The sequence below is a fragment of the Etheostoma spectabile genome, chromosome 17 (assembly GCF_008692095.1).
Source record: "Etheostoma spectabile isolate EspeVRDwgs_2016 chromosome 17, UIUC_Espe_1.0, whole genome shotgun sequence".
Classification (NCBI taxonomy): domain Eukaryota; kingdom Metazoa; phylum Chordata; class Actinopteri; order Perciformes; family Percidae; genus Etheostoma; species Etheostoma spectabile.
This window is the reverse complement of record NC_045749.1, coordinates 7,751,968-7,774,125: the sequence shown is the minus strand read 5'-3', so window position 1 is coordinate 7,774,125 and position 22,158 is coordinate 7,751,968. Positions and strand designations below refer to the sequence as shown.

The window sequence follows — 22,158 nt, the reverse complement described above, 5'->3', positions numbered from 1 at the left end:
ACTCAAACTCAAACCATTAACAATGTTTTCAGAATGCCTATTTCTTGTCCAATTCAGATCCAAGATGTTATAAACCCCATCTTTTTTTAGAAGTCTGTCGCTGTATTCACTTTATGAAATTTGAGTTGTTTGATTACTTTTTTTTAAATTTCACTTTATTTAAAACATTTTTTTAATTTTTTTCCCCATCCTCCTAATGTGACTCTGCAGATCTGGACTCAGCACTTGACTAAATAAAAGAGAAGGTGATTAAACATCTCCCTCTGAATCCTCTACATCTCTCTGTGTGTCTCTGAGGGAGCTCTGGGTTGAGCTGTGTAGCCCTTTCATCAGATGCAGGCTGATACATGGAGAAGCCATGGGCTAAGGGATGCATTACAAGGCACGGAGCTGACTTCAAAGAGGAAATACATCTAGACGAACACACTGCCAAACTAGGTGGTAACCATTTGTATACAAAGCCACCTTGAAACAAAATGTGTGTGCAGGTAAGCCTCAACTTTGTAAACAAACTTGTAATTGTCAAATAAGAAAACGTAAGCACACACGAGCACCCCAGTAAACAATGCCGATGATGAATTATCAACCTTTACTAAATGCCACAAATGCTAGATTGAGCTCTGATAAAATGAGGAATATTAAGCTGTACTAGATGTACTGCTGCTGGTGATTATTCCTTAGTTTCAGGAATCACGGTTGGGTATTGATGGAGATGTCGATTTTCACTTAAACAAAAAGATTATTTAATTAACAGCTTATTTTGCTGTTGTCTTACTAAGCAGGCATTCTCCATAATCATCCACATTCCTTTACGTATGTTGTTGTGGCACCATTGTTAAATGACATTTCTCCATTGGACTTTTTTTCTAAGATTAGTTTTTTGGGCCATGTCCAATCTTCAATGGATAGGAGATATATAATATATATATATATATATATTATATATAATATATATATATATATATATATATATATATATAATATGAAGAGAGAGAGAGGAAGACATGCAAGAAATGTGCACAGGGCGGATTCAAACCTGGACCTTCTGTATTGAGGCATACACCTCTATATTTTATATATATATATATAATATTATATATAAATATATATATATATATTATATATAATTATGTGCACTGCTCTACCAACTGAGCTAACCCGTCACACACACATTTTATTATCTATATATATATGTATATAAGTGCACCTGCTTACCAACGAGCTAACCCGGTCACACACATTTCTTAACGCTTTTATACGATATTTAAAAATAAATACAAATATCTTCAAATAAAGAAGAGTGAGCCTCTGTCTTCAAAATTCAAAATCAATCATGTTCTAGTAATCTGCTAGTGTTATGAAAAAGAATGTAAAAAAACAGATGAATATTTACATTCAATTTAACTAGTAAGTAAGGTCTGTTTGTTTCTCAAATAATTTATACTGGAGGCGTGAAATGTCGGTATGGAGATGGAGCAGACTAAAGTAGACCATATGTGTGAGTGAGGGGTGGACACAAAGGAAGAGACAGGGGGAGGACAGAGCCGTCATGCTGTCTGTACACAGGTCACGGCAGAGACATGTAGAGGGGGCTTTGTGTGTGTTGGTGTTTTGAAAGAGCAAATATCATATGTTAAGTAGATGAAACGGTGTGGCCATACGGGAACGTTTCCTCAATAATTGAATTTGTTGAGTTTAGAGAATCTTATCTTTACTGTTATAATAGCTTCCAATTTTGAAGTACAATACTGTCACTGTCATGTGTGCACTTATAGGTAAGAGGTGCACACTGTAATTGAGAAACATTGTTAATTGTGAATATAGACATTTCAAGATTTCTCTTTCGAGTTTGTAGAGTGTTACTGATTTGAAGTACATTTAAAATAAATAGTCCAACTGTGAGAGAGACTTCAATTTCATTGTTCCTAGAGTTTTGAATGTTTGACTTAAACAATGATTTTTAATTTCAGTGACAGTGATGAAGTGGTTGAGACATTAATTTACTTTTGAACCAGTAGTTCAATATTTTAAATGAATGATGGCCCTTTGGTATATAGTACAAACTGAACAGGTTTTTGAGAACTGTTCAAGAAAATGTGCCTAAACAATAGAGAAAAATGGTACAATTCCATCATGGAAATGAGAGTATAGGGACTTGATGATGTGCTTATGATGCAGTCGTTTGAGAATGATCTGCATGCCCTGCTTTTCACCTTGTGCATAACTGCATTATTGCAACAACAATTAGGATTATCAGCACACATGCAGCCCACACATGTACTGTATGGGCCAGTGCACATACTGTATGTTAGTCATAAAGACATATCTTCTCTAAACACAAGTCATGTTGTAGATGCCTGCAGAGCGTGACATGGTTGGGGCTGTCATATAAAGCAATGCCTGAGGGGCAGCTGGAATTAATGGTTTGTTTGCTCAAGGGCGGAGCATAAAGCTGCAGATTTCTAATTAGTATGCCTTTGGAAATAGGAGGTCAACATCAATACACAACCTACAAAGTTCTCTCATACAACCTCAACCTTTAAGTCCAGTAAAAACAGGTAAGAAATGTATACTTCATTAGCAGGCATTGTGAATTTTGTCTCTGTGCATGCATGCACGTATGGGGATTTGTTTGTGCTAAATGCTATCTGCCTGTCAGCATCCCTGTTGCAGCTTCCATTTCCAAGTAACTGCTGGATGTGATCAATCCAAGCCCCACACCGCAGCAGGAAATCTATAGAGAATAGACAGGCTTCTATCAAACTCTCTGCATAACTGGCAGGTTAGATATTTGAACCTGGCATGTATAAGATGTGAACACCAAATATACTAAATCTTTCAATTCGATCATGAGTGAAAGCAGTGTGAAAGGCAAGATAATGTCCTTCCTCGACAAGAGAACAGTATTCATTTCTCCTGGTTAGACTGCCTTAATACTTGGGATTCACTAAGGAACAATATGGCATGGCCCATTCATGTTGTTTTTGATGGACTCATATGTAGGAAACACAGGGGCATTGAGTAGGATAACAGTTTAATTTTAGGAAAGTAATTTATGAGATGTAATGATCTGATTCACTGGCAATCTTGAGAAAGGTCAGTAGTAAGATATATGTCATATGCGGGGAATTCAGGGGAGTTGCCAACACTTCAGAAATAAACACAAGACAGGTATTGACTTACAACATTTTTAAAGGGCTGCCCGTTGCTGCTTCAGCGCCATGCGCCATTGACAGATAAAAAATAAAGAGATTCAAAAGGCTGACTTTTATTTTGCTGGCTGAGTTGAGTGCATAATGTCTGATAAAAAATATAATACTATACTGACCATGAAATGAATCAGAAGAGATAGGTTACCTAAAATTATGGCAGAGTGAGAACGCCAGCTACAGGTACCTTCAGTATAAATAGTGCATCACGTGATTTCCCTGTGGACCGTATCAACCTCAAAGCACTCTTTGTATGCTAAAGCACTGCATTAGAGGCACAGTGATTGATCTCAGCCCCCCCCCCCAACACTGACAGTGGATGATGCAGTAGGGAAAGGCTTGACTCCATGCCAAGCAGAGGGAGACGGCTCAAGAGAAGTTGGTCCAAGGAGGGACAGAATGAAGGAAGTAGGGAAAAAAGAATGAATGTCGTAGTGAAAGAAAGAATGAGGGGATGAAGGATGGAAGGAAGGGGTTAAGGATGGATTCAGAAAACTAAAGTATGATGAGGAGGTAAGTAAGAGGAGGAAGTAAGGTAAGGAGGAAAAAAAGGAAAAAAGTCAGGAAGTAAGGGGTTAAGAAAGTAAGGAAAGAGAGTCAGGAAGGAAGGAGGAGGTTAAGAAAGGAAGGAAGGAGGTGAAGAAGGGTGGAAGGAAGTAAGAAATAATATAAGGCAGGAAAAAAGAAGGAAATTACTTCAAAAGGAGGTGAGGAAGTATGGAGTTAAGTGACAAAGAGAGGAAGGTAAAGAAGTAAGTGAATAAGTAGAAAAGGAAGGAATGAAAGGGTTAAGAAAGAAAGAGGTTAAAAAGAAATGAAGGAAGTAAAGAGGAAAGGAAGTTTGTTTGTTTTTCCACTGGAATGGCCAATAACATAAATGGTGAAGCACCTGTTGAGTGATGCATTGTTTGTGTCTGTTGCAGCTTAATTTGCCCATGGATGACATTTTATTTAGACAGAAGAAGTGACAGGAATGCAAAGTGATGGGCATAAGCAATACAATACAAAACAATAAACATACAACAAAACAATTTGCAGTAAAACCCTGTCGTACCACCAACTTTAAAGCTGTGATATACAAGAACAACTCAAACATCTAGATATACTGTATATGCTCACTGTTAAACAGAAAATAGATAGAAGCAATGTAGACAATAACAACAAAATGACAACTCTTTCATCAGCATGATGACCATCACCATCCACTCTTTGACATTTGGGAAACAGTATAACAATAAACTACAACCTCCGGTGTGTGTGTGTAATGCAGTTTAAGTATGTGAGAGAGAGAGTGTGTGAAAGTGTTTTCCTCTTTCACTCTGCAAGGAAACACTTTCTAATCCCATTCCTGCACTGTTTCCTGCAGGGACAATATTAAAGAATGCAGCCATTATGGCTTTCGGTCATTTAAGTATTTAATGAGTCACCTATGGAACACTAAGAACCCAACTCTTACAAAAAGCTCTCAAATAGAAAAAAGAAAACAGCTTCAGTCTGAGAAACTGGCAAAAAAACCATGTCTCTGATGTGTTGTTCATGTTGTTTCCGCTAACACATGTTGAAACGTCAGACGTTATATCTGTGTTGATTCTTTTCTCAGGACTGTGTGGGTATGTACTCTTTCACTCTCCTGTCATCTTTGTAGCACCTTTCAGGGCAGGGCAGTTTACAACTATTTCATTATTATTAATACATAAAGTCTGGTGACGTTACATAATTCCCATCGGATTGTCCACCTACCTTCAGCCTTAGGCAGAGGTTTAATCCGCCAGAATACCTGACATGACCTTTAATGTCGATGTTTAAACCTCAAAGGGCATTTTCACAGCAGACATTTTGACAGCTAGTAGGAAAAGCCTGGGTGCTTTTCCTACTACTAATTGAAGGAATGGTTTAAAAATTTGCTTTTTTGGGAATCATTATTTATGTGCTTTTTTTAAACTGTGACATGTAAAAAACTCAAAAATATAAAATAAAATTATGAACCTCTCATATTCATGTCAGGCTCAAACTAAATGATACCAGCCTGATAATGGCCCAAACTGAAAGACATCGTTTGGAATGGAAATGAGGAGGGTTTGTTTCATTGTGTGTAGTATATTGTAGTGTAGGACAAATTATGCTGCATGAGACAACAAAAATACTAGTGTGTCAGAATGTTTTGCCTTCTTTTCTTGTGAAAGACAGCAAGCTAATGTCTAGAGTGCCATGTTTCTCCACCACTCACAGAAAGTATTTCTGTCTCTATGATAACTCATCTGGCAGTGACACCTCAAAAGACACAAATCTTGTGAAGTGTAATCTTTTAAATGTAAATGTAGAAAATGAACCTAATGCCATTGCAACCATTGCAGCTGTCTATTTCTATGTGGATAGTCTATCTTGAAGTTGAATACAGAATATTGCAATGCAGGACTCTGCTCTGCTGTACTTGCATGCCTTCAGTATGTCTGCCTCTATGTGTGCACTTGAACTTGCACTTGAACTGTGTGTGTGTGTGTGTGTGGGTGTGTGTGTGTGTGTGTGTGTGTGTGTGTGTGTGTGTGTGTGTGTGTGTGTGTGAACATCTACATTCCAGGCTGTGTACTTCTGTGATTTTGCCAACAGGTTAATCCCAATGAATCCAGTCATCTGATTAGGGGTCTTCTGCAGCAAAGTGATCAATAAACAGATAGAGAGAGGGATGAGCCATTGACATTGGCCTCTTCAGATCTTGGCTGCTTTCAGCTATGTCAGAGCGGACTCCAGTGAATGGTGAGCTGAGGGAGAAAAGGAGACTGCAGCATTTTTTAATTTCTGAAAAGCAAACAGTCTGTCTTATCATTGTGTCAGGGGGTAGCTAGTTTGTGATTCACAGAAGCAAGCTGTAAAGTGGCCAGATCCTTATTTAGGCGCACAACCACACAGTCAACATACATACAATAGGTTATACAGAGGAATGAATCAGAAGTGGATCACTCACACACTCACTCACACTCTCACACACACACACCTGTTAGCGAATAAAATGACACAAACATATTTACATAAATACAACAATGAAATCTCTGTAGACTATTGAGTGCATGACTTCTAATGTAGATTTAGCCACAGCCTGACAATTAGCTACCAGTGGAAAGAGGGTAGATGGTCTCCTTTCACCGGCTCATGTTCTCTTTAAGATGAATATAAACATGCAACTAGCTGCCCCTTCAGCTAATAAGGTTTATACAGTAAACAAATGCAAAGATAAGGTGATTATATGTACATGGATTATGTGTCAATGTGTATTCCTGCATGATGTTTATATGTGTGTGAAAGAGAAAGAGCAAATGACAACCTTTCCCTCTAGTTTTACTCTCTCTTTCTCTTTCTCAGTTGTTTTAAAGTCAACAGAGAAAACTGAAGAGCCTGGCTTTTCTTTGACTTTGTAGCGGACCCGTGGAAGACTGAGACTGCACTCAACATGGACCATCACCCTCCAACCACCAATCAATAGTGAGAACCACAGCACGTCTTTTGATCCCATTTAAGTTCTTAAAATCTGCTTGAGTAACTTTTTTCAGACTAAAAGGTGCCAAAACAACATGTACTGTCTAACCAGCAACCTTTTGTATGTCTCATTCTTAGACCACTTTCAGGGAAGAGCAGAGAGAAAGAGAAAAACATGAGTGGAGCTCATGGGCTATTGTTTTGGAAGGTCTGCTGAGAAAGTGTAAAAGAGAAACCGGGCTAATCACAGGAGAGCAGAGGCTTATGGCTCTGACTCATTGCCACATAGTTTTTGTCCCTGTGCTACCAGCTCTAATCTCTTTAAGGGCTCTAATCCACCAGCCACCTAGGCATAAACCTCTCTAGTTTTTTTGTGGAATCACAGTTTATATGGTATAACCATATTAGTAGACTGATAGTTGACAACATCCTGGTGCCATTGTGGTATCAATCATGCGCGATGAATGGATTTAATCACTATGTCTACAGTGACTGGTGGACAGGTGACCAGACATTGTCAGTTAATGTGAAAATATGTAGTTCAATGTAAAGGAGTGAAGGTCTTGAATTTTATTTTGAGACATGATTAGGTAGATTAAAGATAGATTGATTTGTTTTTGTTTTTATAAACCGTTTTACAAATTGTATACATGCAACAAAGTCAAATATTGAATTGTGAAGTGGATTGCATATGGCAACACCATCTTGACTGTGATATTTTTTTCTTTATCCTTTGATGATGTAATTGTACATCTAAAGCCAATTTTATTTGATATTTTGTGAATGGCCAGGATATCTTTATACAGCCTATTTATGTATAACATTATCCTACATTGGTGATTATTTCATGTACACTTATAGTAAGGATGTGTCAAACCAACTGGGATCTGGATCTCATTTTAGTTTGATGAATATTTCTGATAGATGGCTGAAATATCCCAAGTTCATCAGCACTGCAAACTGTATATTTCCAGAGTCACAGTAGCAGAGAGTTGTGCAAATCGTCACATCTGGTGTAATTGGATTATTTTGATGTGTTGGTGAGTCAACTTAATCCTGATTGACTCACCCGTGTCCCATCATCCAAACATGTTTTTAAAAATTCATTGTAGTTGCATTTTTTCAAAATGCTGATGCTGTGAGGCATATTACTGGCATTAACTGATTGATTATGAGCAGACTCAGGAGCTAATTTTAGCACTAAAAAGATTTGTGAATTACAATTAGACCAAGAACTTAGAGTCTGACATGCCCCTCTCCCCCCATCCCCGTTTTTAAAGGAGTTTCTTTTAACTCCACCAGTTAGGATCTACTTTTAGCTTTAAGATGTTTTTTAAATAAAGCCTCTGGGGCCCAGGTATGTGTTCACCGTCCAGCAGCAGCCCTTTGCAGCCTAAACCATGAAAGTCTACGGAGGCTCTACGGACGGGTGTGCAACATCTACTCCAAGCGGCAATAAACTACGTCAATTTCTTGGTAAAGAGTATATTTATAGTAAAATGGGCAAATGAAAATTGTTAGCTGTTACCTGAACACCTAACCCTGAATCACAAAAAGAGAAAAGAAGCCCACATCCTCTCAATAGGAAGAGAAGTTTCCGGGAATAGGTACAGGGAGCTCAAAAGCAGAATTAACGCTGGAAAGAACACCTACTGCGAGACAAACTGCAGAAAAACAGTCTAACATGGGGAGCGAGATGAAAACAGTGAGGAGGAATCGGGGCATAGCAAGGGAGTGAAACATATTTTTTTCTCAGCAAGCAGACCCTCAGGTCACCTCCCTCTCTTACCACCTACAAACAGCCCACTGCTTACTAAAAGTTACTTGAGTGCCCATCACACCAGGGATCACTGCTTTAAAACACAATGCGAATTATGTTCTTTTATCTTTCCCCTGTTCACTGCACTCATTTTCTTCAGTTTGACTGTATGATCATGCCTTCATGCAATTATACCTTCATCTCTGCATTTCTTAACTGCTCAAATGTTGCTTTCTTTTCTTCTAGGCACTACGAGTCAAGGCACTACAAGTCAAGTATAGCAACGATAAATGCCAGTATTGTTTTAATGAAAAATGATGGACAAGAAGACGTGGCAATAAACACCATAGTCAGCTCAGATCATTTAGTCGAGTTTAAATAAAACAAATAATTGCTGAGTTTCTAGTTGTTATATACATGGCGCCAAGTCTATATTAGGTGGAGCAGGCAGACAACTTGAATCTAATATTATAATTGCACAAGTTCTACTCACTGCAACATACTGTATATCCAACGCACTCTTTGCAAAAGTGCAGTCTTTTTGGATGCTCAGTGCTTTGCTTATTCTTTATCTATGCATTGCCTCCTGCTGCACTGCTCATCTGAAAGCATTGCTGGATATGATGCATGCAGAGTTTCATAAGCTCCCACATCCACCCCAGCATCGACCTCTATTCTCTAAGTTCAGTTCCCTGAGGGGAAATTACTATCATACCTCCCCATTATCTGCAAAGGTCGATGCATGGTTACAGGGGGCGACGAGGTCAAATATCAACTCTGTGCTAGGGATGGGCATTCGATTAAATTTTCTTAGTCAATCGTCGTGACTTTTTATGAATTAAAAATGCAATGAAAATACAAAGATACGGCGTGTTTTTCGTCAATGGGATCTTTATTAGGAAATTAGGAAATTATTTATTAAGAAAAACAGCTTGAGGCAGTTAAACAGGATGTTCGGTTAGGCTAAACTTGAAGACATACAGTATGTGCTGCGGTGCTCTAAAGCAGCGGAACCTGCAAGTGCAAGTTGGCATTCTGAAATAGAGACCCTCATTTGTTCCTAAATAATAAATAATAATTAAAAGAAAATCATGTTAAACAATAACTTAATAAAAAACATAATACTTAGATCTGGCAGCTTTTGTCAAATGTAACAAATGTTTTGCAGATAGCAAAACTATCCCAGGCACAGAGTCGAGAAAGAGCGTGAGAGTGATAAGCTTATCTCACAATTAATTAGGCTACTTAACAAAGCCTCATAAAAATAACTAGTAACTCCCATACAACTTCTGCACCAGTCTGCTGATTTTTGTTGAGAAAAATAAGCATGTTGACATGATCTGGGGTCAGACGTGACCACAACCTGGTGACCGTCAGTCCACCCACTCTGAGGGGACTGATGTTGCTGGGATGTGGACAGGTACCTCCGCGCTAACTTGGTGTTACGGTAACAGTGTGCCCTCCCTTCGTCCGTGTCAGACAACGTAGTCTTGTCTCCCCCAGGCTGTGGGATAGCTGTCCTAACGGTCTCCACCGCTGCTCCTTTGTGCTAACGCGGACTTGATGCTAGGTTAAGACAGAGCAGGATGCGCCGCCACCGACATTAACCAAGGTCGATGCACTTTAAGTGGTACGTCATTTGAGTCGTGGTCGTGTTGTACTTATATATGGCATTGCAGTGTTTGCAGTGAACAAAGTCGTTTTTTAAATCAAAATGGTCCCACACCACACTTTGCCGCCGTGATCTCTTCACGATTACTTATGAAATCAAAACGGAAACTTGCAGGTAACTGAGTATGGCGTTAAATATTACCCCCGGGTGGTAAAATCTTTTATTGCTGCCACACAGTGAAATTAATTTAATTGCTTCAAGACTCACACTACACACCGCAGCCTGCATTAGTTTAATTGATAACAAATTAACGTGATCAAGAATTCTTAACGATCAATTATCAATTGGCGATTAATCATGCCCATCCCTACTCTGTTCTACGGCTGCAAACAATAATATTATTATAATTATTATTATTATAATTATTATTATTATTATTATTATTATTATTATTATTATTTTTAATTTAATTGTCGATGAATCAAGAGTCTAAAGAGAGGGCGTGATTTTTAAGATTGTAAAGCCCCTTAAGGGGGGCTGTAAATAGAAGTAAGTAAAATAAGACTCAATTTGATTAATCTCCATTGTTTTTACATAAATTGAAAGCAAAATTGTTGCCACGTGCCACATTGTAATCTTCTTTACATGAGTTGACTGCTGAAATACTCTAGTATGCACCGCAGCACATATATCTTCTTTAAGGTTTTTTAAGCCATGGTCCTCTTAGATAAAAAAGAGACGATGAAGGACCACTAAAATAAATATAAATAAAAGTATAAATATAAGTAATAAATGTGTAAGTGTATAAAATTAAGTTGCATATTAAACTGGGCCTTTAATAACGTGTAGGGCGGCCTGAAGCCTTTTTTCATACCTATTTAGTGCATAGAATACTAAGCTATTAAAATAATATTGTTGTCATGATTTTTTAAATCACATTTTAATGTAAAACACATGTGGCACTGTATCTGTGGAGCGTAGTGACTTGCCGTTGGGCCAGTTAGCCTAACTACAGAGGGGTTGAATCAAAAATTGTTAAGCAAATTTACTGTATATTTGCTAATAATACTGCAAATAAGTTCCTGGATTAATGTTAAGGTATTCAAATTTTCTTGGAAATTTTTAAAAAATTCATGATGATCTGCAGTAGTTCTGAGGATCTCCTGTTGAAGATCTCTGCTCTAGTGTTTAAATTGTGAGTATCATGTTTGTATTAGATGTCAAGAGTGTTTCACGGTATGTGCCTTATCTCATGTTAAACAGACTGACAGCCAAATGCCTGAGTAATCAGGTATCTGAAAAAGATCTTTGAATACTTCAAGTTAGAGTGTTTGTTTGCCTATACTACCTGATATGGTGCTTGTAGAACTTGCAGAAACATGGTTCCAGGTTCAAGGATGCTTTAGCAGAAGAGATGCAGATGTTTGCCAACTGCGGGCATAAAGCAGGGACCTCTATATTAAGAAGAGTGGTTTCCTCATTCACTATGCCACTCCTCAGCCTTCAGTGACCCACTTTTACAACTTCTCCTCCACTACCTGTTGACCAATGATGTGGGAGAAGGGCCAGGAGTAATTAGTGAGGCTGATCTTGTGATTGCTCCAGGGACAAGATGTAAATGACCCTTTTAAACATGTTGTATTTAATGGATTGTAAGCGTCTGGTTGCTGGCGAAAAGAAGCCAGAGATGCCTTATTATGCCATATGGAACCTTGTAATTTGTGCTGTTTTAGTGTGCGTTCATGCTCTCATCGTTTGAGGTGAATTAATCTGAGAACACACACACACACACACACACATACACAAACATATAAACATCAGCAGTGAGTCATACACTGTCAAATTCCCACACATCCAATATAAAACAAAGGAAAAATTTAGGTTCATGTTTCTATAAAAAAATACATAAAAGTCTGTGCCATAATAGTTTCATTTCACAAACAATTCATAAATAAGTGAGCAAGAATGGATGCTTCCTTATGGTCTTGTTCGTCATTTGTCCTGCGCCTTTTGTTTCCACGCCTGACACCCGCTGTTCTGTTTATTGTATAAGGTTCTGTCTGCTGCCTCCAAGCTCTTCATCAAGCGCATCTATAGTAAGTAAGTAAGTATGTAAATGAATACCTTGGCTAAAGGTGAGAAAATAATACAGACAGTACAGAATAAAAGAGATGCATATTGTAATAACAGAGATTGCATGCTGTTCTTCTATGGTGTCACAATGGAAATAAAGCCATAAGTGAGACGGGAAATTCCTGCGCTGGCTGCTTGAATGTGGAAATAAACAGTGGTGTTTTTTTTTTCTTCAGGGTCCCTCTGTGTCTCACCTTTGAAGAGCTCCTGTAGGAGCAAAGAGAAGGGCCTGAGAGAGTTCTAATCAGCCTGTGACAAATCAGCCCATTCTCCAGCTTGTTTTTCATTTGGATAATGCTAGCCTCCTCTCCTAAGTGATAAAACAACCTCTGTGGAGTGGTCTTTATACAGCCAGATTAAATGTGATCACCTTGCCAACATACCCTGGGAGATTGCCATGATTAACAGGCAAAAGAGAATAATGATAATCATATGCAGGATAATAGCCCATACCAAATGGCTGCATGATCTGTACATAAATCACACCCCATTTTCCACCCTAAAGGACATGGTTTTACCCTTTAGCTGGATTTACTCAAGAACAATCTGATTGTTTTAACCTCTATGTGACCTATATCGGATGATATTACTACCAATTTCAAAATATAAAAAAACACAATCTGGATCTTGGTGTTAATGTTTGTTTTCTGTGCAAATGCTTTCTTTTTATTCGTTGTGAATTTATGCCTTCAAAATCAGTTAAAGTGCTGCAAACTGGGACACATACAACAAGGTTGAGATCTCATGAATGTTACAATGAGGTTAATAACCCTGAGCAAATGTTAGCTCAGCTTCAAATAACACAATAATGACTACATGAGAGAGGCTGAGTCGGAGGGTGAAACAATGTGAAACAGCTTCATGAAACCCTGAACATTGTGTTTGGACCTTAAAAAGCTAGTGTGTAAAAGCACATTTTAAGTTGATGCATGTGTATGTGTGCTTGTCTGTGCACCCAACATAAGCTGGGAGTGTTAAAGTGAACAGATTTGCAGGAAATAAACCGTGCAATTGTGGGTGTACATATCACTTAATGAATGCCTAATCACATCAGAAAAGCTTATGGCACAACACCAGTACTTTATTCTCCATCATAAGCAGAGAGAGGTTTAGGTATTTACACAGGCTGTATATCTGCACCAGACAGAGAGAAAACTGCCAGCATCACATGGATCAGAGGCAGTTCGAGCACAAATTATAACAGGGTGGAATTAATTACCGATCTATGTTATATCGGCAGAGCTTGAGTCCAGGTAAGACCTCTGACAGGCTTTAGCATTACCCACAACCCCTTAGGGAAATCGACCCCAGAACTAATCCATATGAGTAGGGAGGTACATGATGAGAAAAAAACAGAAACAGTGCAGACCATTAGACAGAGTAACAGAGAGAGATATAAAAAGTAATGAGAAAACAAGTGGACCTGAATCTTAACATTTAGTCTATAATGAGATTTTCTCTCAATGCTAAACATGGGCAAAGCAGAAGACAATGCAAAAATAAGCATGCATCAACAACGAGAAAAGTGTAGTGCCACACTTTCTCTCTTCTATGCAGGGTTAAGAGTATTCAGCAAAGGAGAAGGAGAACTGCAAATAAGTAGCATCAGTAGGCTGCTTTTACTAATGTTCTGCTATACATGTGGAAAGCTGAAGGTGCTGCCAGGCAACTAATCCACTTTCCTGTTGATGAAGGGAAAAGTCATGCCTTTTTTGGCTTGATTACCACTTGTGATTGAAAGGTCACACTCATCAGGTTATGTACTGTTGTTTGTAAAGAAGCATGTGTGGTACCTAAGAGATTCTATCTCCACTGACTGGATGGCAAATAAGAAGCTAGGCTGCATCACTGTGGGTGAAGGAACCATTATATACATTAGAATCAACTTCAATTCAGTCAAGACAACAAATCTAAACAAACAGGTTTGGTTGCAAGCAAGTGGGTATTAAAAAAAAATATATGTATAGATTTTTCCAGAGATTCTTTTTGTAACAAGAATTCCTCAAAACAAGTACTTTGTTCTAACCTGCCATTTAAATACAGTTTGAGAATGAGACAAGCATGACCACAAATTTTCTCCTGCATGAAAACAAACAAAAAAGTTCAATTCATTACTAACACAATAATATTAATGGTATCATAAAAAGCAGTCTGCTCTCCAATGTGAATGTGTTGACAATGTGAACTGTGCCTACCATGTTCTGTGAATTAATATTAATGAAAGGCTCTAATGTCATCCTAAAATATCCCATATGTAATAAAAGGGAACTTCAAAGGTTCTTTATTAATTGTGTGGCTTGATCTCTGGAGTCCAGTGATTTCTGCTGAGTGGATAGAAAGACACCCCTTCCTTTGTTCATTACAGCTTTAAAGGGAGGGGGGCGAGGTCATTTAGAAGCTGGAGCCCTACAGGGAATTAAACAAGGGAATCATCAATTCAGACAGCACGGTCAAATCCTGTTGCTCCAACACTGCTGATAGTACTTAATCACAAGATCGTTACACTGTGAGTCTGTGATGAGTCCAAAATGGGGCCAAGGAAAGATGAGCAGAATTCCCTATAGGCACCGTCTCTTCTACAGGCTCCAATGGCCGTCTGTGCATAAAGACCTACGCTTTAACCTACTCTCTGTCTACAAAGAGCAAATGCACACTTCATTAGAGAGTCAGCGGGAGCCTCAAGGTTCAAGAAGTGAGCTCATAAGATGAAATCCTCAGGGAAAGAAAGAAGATGAAAGTGGATCTCTTTCACTCTGCAATGCCTGCTGATATGACTTTTAGCCCAAAGATCTTTGTAAACCAGAAATCTTAGGCAACTGTTGGGTCATTATTATCAGCTCTCAAAAATAAATATAAGATAGCTTTGTGCTATGGTATAAAATACATGAATACATCTATTCATTTATTAGCTCTGCTGTCCAGCAGATTGATTGAATATCTAATGGTCAACACTGTGAAGCAGGAGTTTGTTAAAAATTTGCACCTGTTAAGCAAACTATAAATGGAAATTAAGACTAGTTTTAATTCACCACAATGTTAACAAATATTTCCAATACCTCTATATGAGACTTTTCTCCCATGAAAAACAGCAGCATCAGATATGTTGATCGTGTATTTACGTGAACCATTACAACAACAATCAGTCACATTGGAAATAAATGCATAAAGGCCAAATGCTTTAAAAGTTTTTGTTTAATTTTCATTTAATGTATAACCTATACTTATGATTGTGTGACCATGGCCTTCCAGAGCAGTGTGTAAAATACTGACACTATGTACCACTGCTATGGTTAAGGTTTGGTTTAATTTAAACACAAAAATGACTTGGTTGGGAGAAGGGAAAGATCATGGTTTGGGTTACATTAACTACTTCATCAAAGTTAGGGGACCTTAGTTGTCAAGGTTAAACTAATTTCTTAGGGCTAAGGAGTGATCTTGCCCAAACCAAACCAACATTGACTGATGGGATGAAACTGGGAGTGAATACCATTTGTTTACCCATCCCACCACCCACATATCACATCCTGCTGGTAGACAGTCCAGTCACAAAACGCTTACATTTGTCATTCTGGAGGGCAGTCACAAACAATGTATATTTAGTTGTTTAATTTAGAGGTTCCTATGGCTGTACTGATAAGCCTCCAAGTTTTTTAGATTGTTACTTGCTTAATAGTCGGTAGCAACAGAATCAATGAAGTAGCTAAATATGCTACTGGTTGTTAGCTTGGGTCGAGGAATAAAACTGTATGATTATATACCACAGAAATTTGTGAAACAATACCATGAAAAGATCATACATACAAGATCACCTGTAATATCATGATAAAACTGTTCATGGGTAAAATAAATGATTGCCCAGGCAGAATGGAAATTAATGTGCTCCAAAATTGAAAAACAAAGCATTGACATGTATATACAGTATAATTGTGACTTGTATCCAAAACAAACATTGCACATTCTGTATTATTACTCCAGCACCACATTTATTGTGGCCCCTTTATATTTAAGAACCTAATAACACCCCTCTTAAATTCATTGAGGTCCTTGGGAAAGTAACAATCCACCAACCCGGATCTTGTTCTCCCTATATCAAGCCCAACATTGATCCTAACCATAAACCAGTGTCAGGTGTAATCCATTTCTGCTGAGAACAGCTTCTGCAAAGTTTTTAAAACCTATTCCACTACAGCAACACAGCAGTGGGATCAACTCCATTCATACTGCACATACAGTCAGAAATACTGCAAAAGGGTGACATTAGGAGACAGTACAAGAAGCTGTGAAAGTCTGTATTGGATGAGAAAGCGATGGTATAGGTTAGTTTAGAAGGATAGCAGAAGCTAAAATGGCATCGACAGCACTGAACATTGAGGATTGAAAGGCATTACAGGACTACTGAGATTATTGATGACACATTGCAAGAGCTTTTCCTATTCAGACCTCACACTCTGATAAAGGAACACATAACGACAGATTTAAAGTGTTTAAGGCAAAATCCTAAAAGCTGTGCATCCATTCATCACTGAGGGGGGATGACACTGAGCCTCTGCAAAGGAGTACATGCAACACATACACACACACACACACACACACACACACACACACACACACACACACGCACACACGCACACACACACACACACACACACACACACACACACACACAGCCATATACATGCAGTCATATTTGCAAACACATTAAAACACCAATAGCAGCCCAAGCTGGATCTGGCTCATAACAAAAGCTGCTATTAGCCCCTAAACAAATGGACTTGATGCCAGGCAGGAATTTTCAACCTAAAATAAAATCCTCTCCAAATGTTCTTACAGTAAACCAGCAAGCAGCAAGAGCAGCTTGTCTCAATGCTCTCTGAAGGTAAAGAAAACAGAGCCAAACAATTAACTATCACAATCTGCCCCGAGAACTATTAAACATGGATGATGTGTTGAATTTGCGGCTATTGGGGTTGAGGTTGACTGTGATCCCGGGTTAAATCACATAATATTGTTCAGATAAAATTTAGGAAAGCAAACCAGTATTAAAAACAAATTCACCTCAAGCACGTTATTCCACTTAACTAACCAGAGAACTAAAACAGATGTTCACACACATTCTAATAAATTAATGACAAATACAAACAGCAGCCACCCCTTGAAATATTGACCCACAAACACACACTGCAACCATTCCATCACAACTCAGTCTGGAAGAAGCAACAAAAACAAAGGAAATCCCAGTAGCCACAACCATGCAGTGACGCTGAGTTTCAGGCTGATGTAATTTTTCTCCTCTGGGCTTCGAAGAGAGAGAAGGTCATTACAGCTCGCTTTCTTTCATTTTCATCATGACACAGAGTTGGTAGCAGAGGTTAGCGACAGGAATATTCAGCTTTGTTCTGTTTTATACACTACACAGGATTGCTTTATAACAAGCATTTGTGAAATGAGCGTGGCTAACACGCCCTCTATGGTAGAGGCAGAGCTGGAGGATGATGGGGGATTGTTGTCAATTTCCCTGGTGGAAGTTGCTAAGGTAGTTGGTAAAAGTTGGCAAAGCCCCAGGGATTGATGAGATCCATACAGAAATGCTAAACGCTCTGGGTGTGGAGGGGCTGTCTTCTTTGACACACCTCATCAACATCGCGTTGAGGTCTGGGACAGTGCCTAGCGAGTGGCAGACGGGGGGTGGTTCCCCTCTTTAAAAAGGGGGACCAGAGGGTGTGTTACAGGGGTATCACGCTTCTCATCCTCCCTGGTAAAGCCTACTTCAAGGTGCTGGAAAGAAGGGTTTGGCCGATAGTCGAACCTCGGTGTGGAGAGCACTCACTGGATCGGTTCACAGCCGAGTGTGAAGCGGCTGGGATGAGGATCAGAACCTCTAAATCTGAGGCCATGGTTCTCATCAGGAAACTGATGGAATGCCTTCTTCAGGTAGGGAGTGAGTCCTTACCCCAAGTGAAGGAGTTTAAATACGTTGGGGTCTTGTTTGCGAGTGAGGGGACAATGGAGCAGGAGATTGGTCAGAGAATCGGTGTAGCGGGTGCGGTATTACATTCAATTTATTGCACCGTTGTGACGAAAAGAGAGCTGAGCCAGAAGGCAAAGTTCTTGATTTACCGGTCAGTTTTTGTTCCTACCCTCACCTATGGTCATGAAGACTGGGTCATGACCGAAAGAACGAGATCCAGGATACAAGCGCCCGAAATGGATTTTCTTTAGTAGGGTGGCTGTTGTCTCCCTTAGAGATAGGGTGAGAAGCACAGTCATCCGTGAGGAGCTCGGAGTAGAGCCACTGCTCCTTCGCGTCAAATGCATCTGGTAAGGATGCCTCCTGGGCGCCTCCCTAGGGAGGCGTTCCAGGCACGTCCAGCTGGAAGGAGGCCTCGGGGAAGACCCAGGACTAGGTGGAGGCATTGTATCTCCAACCTGGCCAGGTAACACCTCGGGATCCCCCAGTCAGAGTTGGTTAATGTGGCTCGGGAAAGGGAAGTTTGTGGTCCCCTGCTGGAGCTGTTCCCCCCGCAACCCGATACCGGATAAATGGACAAAGATGGATGGATGGATGAATGGTGTGGCTAATTTAAAGGAAAAGAGAACACTGCTTACTACTGCTTGGTACAAAACATCCCCCTTCATGTGACAGATTTTTATCATGCGGTTATTCAGTTATCGAGAGGTAGAATATCCTTACGCCTTTGATGGATGTCGTAATGATAATGCCTCCCTTGCACTCCTGCATGTGCCTTGATTTTTATCTCGCCTGAAAATGCAACAGATTTCCATTCTTATGTCTCACAGCCTTTTTTTCCCGTCGTCAACAGGTGGATGGGGACAATTTGTTCTCCCGAGAAGGGAGCAGTTGCCATATCAACCGATGCATTGGATCAAGGCATTAGATTGCTCAGTCCAATCTGTGGATTTCAATGGAAGTGCAATCTAATGAAACATATATTAGTAAGAGGACAGTGCAGTGCATCATGACCATGTAGCATAGTGGTATCTACACATCTTGTTGATGCGTTTTTTGATGAATTGTAATTAATTAACATGCTGCCAATACAGGAATAACAAACAAGCTCTCTCACAAACTACATACAAGCCTGTGACAAAAGCACACACACTCTTTGTGCCGAAATGAATGCGACTGAGGCCAAGAGCTTCCATTTGTGTACTGTTAAAAGGAGGCTGTGTCGTGGCAGTGAGTGGGCGTGCGGTGAGTCAGTCAGGGACTACTATTCAATAGGGAGAAGCCTCATTTTCCTAGCCTCTCTTCCGGGTTGCACGGCCTGCCAGGGCGTTGCTAAGGGGAAGCTAGCACTGCCAAAAAAGATGACTTTGCCTTGATAGACATCCTCTTGCTGTCCAAGAGAAAAGTGAAAGATAGAGAGAGAATCTGAATCGCTGCTGCTGCCACCTCCTCCTTCACCACTGTTTCTTTTCTACTCCCCTTGAGGCGATCGGCTTCTCTTGTCTTCCTACTCATCTCTTTTGTACATTTTCATTCTGCCTTTAAGGCATCTTTTTTCCTGAATGCGATACTGTTGTTGTGCTGGAGACTCAGTACAAACTAAAAGTTTTGTTGTATCTTGTGTGTTTACCTTATGAAAATGTAGCTCTTCTGAGCATTGGTTTAAACTTTTATTCTGTTGTTGTCCAGGACTCAGTTTGTTGCTGTGCCAGTGGTGAAGGCAATAAAAGCTTGGGCTTTAAATTGCTAAAACTCACTAGACCCAGAGTAATTTTAGCCTTGGACGGGGTCCAATTTTTTATCTGGATGGTGGTACGTTACTAAGTGCACCATACCTAAGGGCCAAGCACCTCATCGTTTGGAAGTTAGTAGGTAAGTTTTGCTTTTCCCAGTGTGAAAAATGTTCTTGTGCTCCTTTCCCTTATCTCTCTGCAAACTGACTGTGAATAAATGCAATAGAAAAACTTGCTGTTATAACTGATGATATAATCCCATCTGGTTGTTTAAAGGCTGATTCTTATGGGGTTTTTTTTTAGATAAAATGACGCTAAATCCTCCTCCTCATGGCATTAGAGACTAGACCTGCAGGTTTTTTCCTCTTATTGAAAAACAGAAAATTATCCGGATTCATGATGCTTGGTAAATTGGTCTATATTAAGACCCATAGAGAGAATCGGGACACCGTTTCCAGTATATACATGGGAGCCATTTAATGGATGAAAAAATGCATTATGCAATTCCCTTATGTGGGAGTCCAGGCATATGCTTATAATGTTTAAAGCCACTTGTCACGTCCTTTCCCATCCTGAGCTCAAATATTAAATGTATGCAGTTATCTGGAGGACATGGCTAACCCTGGCTAGACAATTACAGTAAATTAACCGTTTTCTTACACTTAAGAAAGGCTCTTTGCATTGTATCAATAATAGAGTTATCTTAGACCAGCATGGGGTCAGTTATTTTTAAGTCTAGCGGGACCAGCCCTCTGTGGACACAACTGATATGACAACATGGGTTGTGTAACTTTTCCACAAAAGTCAGTCAAATCTTCAAGAGTGACATTTTCAGCCTAAGTCAACCCCGACACACCACACTGCATACATAACAATGTTCCACGAGTTGAAAAACAAAAACAAGAATGAAATCCAAAATCCAAGACAGGGCAAAACTAGGCATGGGTAACGCAAGATATAGGCACACAGCTATGACAATGGTACAGAATAGGCCTACTACAAGCTGAAACACTGAGCCACAAAATACAAGGGTATAAAACACATCACTGAATTAAATTAAATCAAAAGTTAGCTGCATCGTCGTCTGATGCTAGCAGGGTTGCTGTGAGAGTGACAGGTGTAGCGGTGCTGCTGCTGCTACTTCTTTCAGTTACAGTTGTAGGGTTTTCTGACCCAGGTCTATTAGGCTTGTTAGCCTTTGATGGATTTATGAAGAAATCCAAAAAGGGCTTTTGTGCCACATTCTAGGCTAGCTAACTTCTGTACTGTTGACCCGCCGGGAAAGTTTCCACAACCATCTTCACTCATGAATGACTATCAGTGGCGCAATTGGCAGATTCACCTGATCAAATTATGCGTATATCTCTTACCAACCAAATTTTTAAATGAAATTACATTTAATTGTAAGTAAATGGAGTAGGTTAATATCAATAATCAAATAAATGTATGTCATTTTTAATTATTGTCATGGTTATGGTAGTTTGTCTACCTTCCGCATCCCTAGTTCCCGCGACCAATGCCTCAGCCATTCATTCCAGCATCTTTGTGTGCGCCCATCTCATATGAGGGCCTTGTATATGTAACCAAATTTGTCCCCCAGTCTGTCACCCCTGACTACAATAACACACAAACAAACACAAATATGTAAATATTCAAGGCAAGGTACACAAAAATGTACATGTACCAAACTTGACGGGTAAAACACACTCAATTACACATACACAGTAAATGCTATGACATGAACACAGTAATCATTTACACAGTTCTAATGTGCTTCTCATTTCTTTGTGGAAAAAGTAAACAAGCAGTGATTGAAGTGACAGAGGAAAACTGTGGCAGCAAAATCCTTTGCAAACATGTTGTTTAAGGCAAACAAAATGACTGCATGTCTTTGGGTGACGTGATAATGTGAGATGATGAACCTGCTGTCTTGTTCAAGTGAAATGAATCATCCACATCGCCTTGGGTTTAAAAAGGCTTAAAGAGGCAAACAGCACATTAATGCTTCTTACGTACCCTGCCTGAAACCTCTTTTATGCTGTAAAAAAAGTTCAGATAGTGAAACCTTTGTTACTGCGAGCACATTTTCCTAGCCAAATGGATCAAAAATCTTGTTCAACCTAACAAAAAAAACTACCTACTACCTACTGACAAAATGAAGAAAAGATCCAGCGCCTTATGTTACTTTCTCAGGCACAGTTTACCCTCTAAATGCGAAGGTATTAGACCTGTACAGACACAGTAGATGAGCTAACAGTAATGCTGATGATAGC

At 39.4% G+C, this 22,158-nt stretch overlaps 1 protein-coding gene across 3 annotated transcripts in view; it reads right to left on the bottom strand.

Moving 5' to 3' along the window:
* grid1a (glutamate receptor, ionotropic, delta 1a) overlaps positions 1-22,158 on the bottom strand; it is a 251,913-nt gene that overhangs the window by 217,233 nt on the left and 12,522 nt on the right. The window lies entirely within an intron of this gene.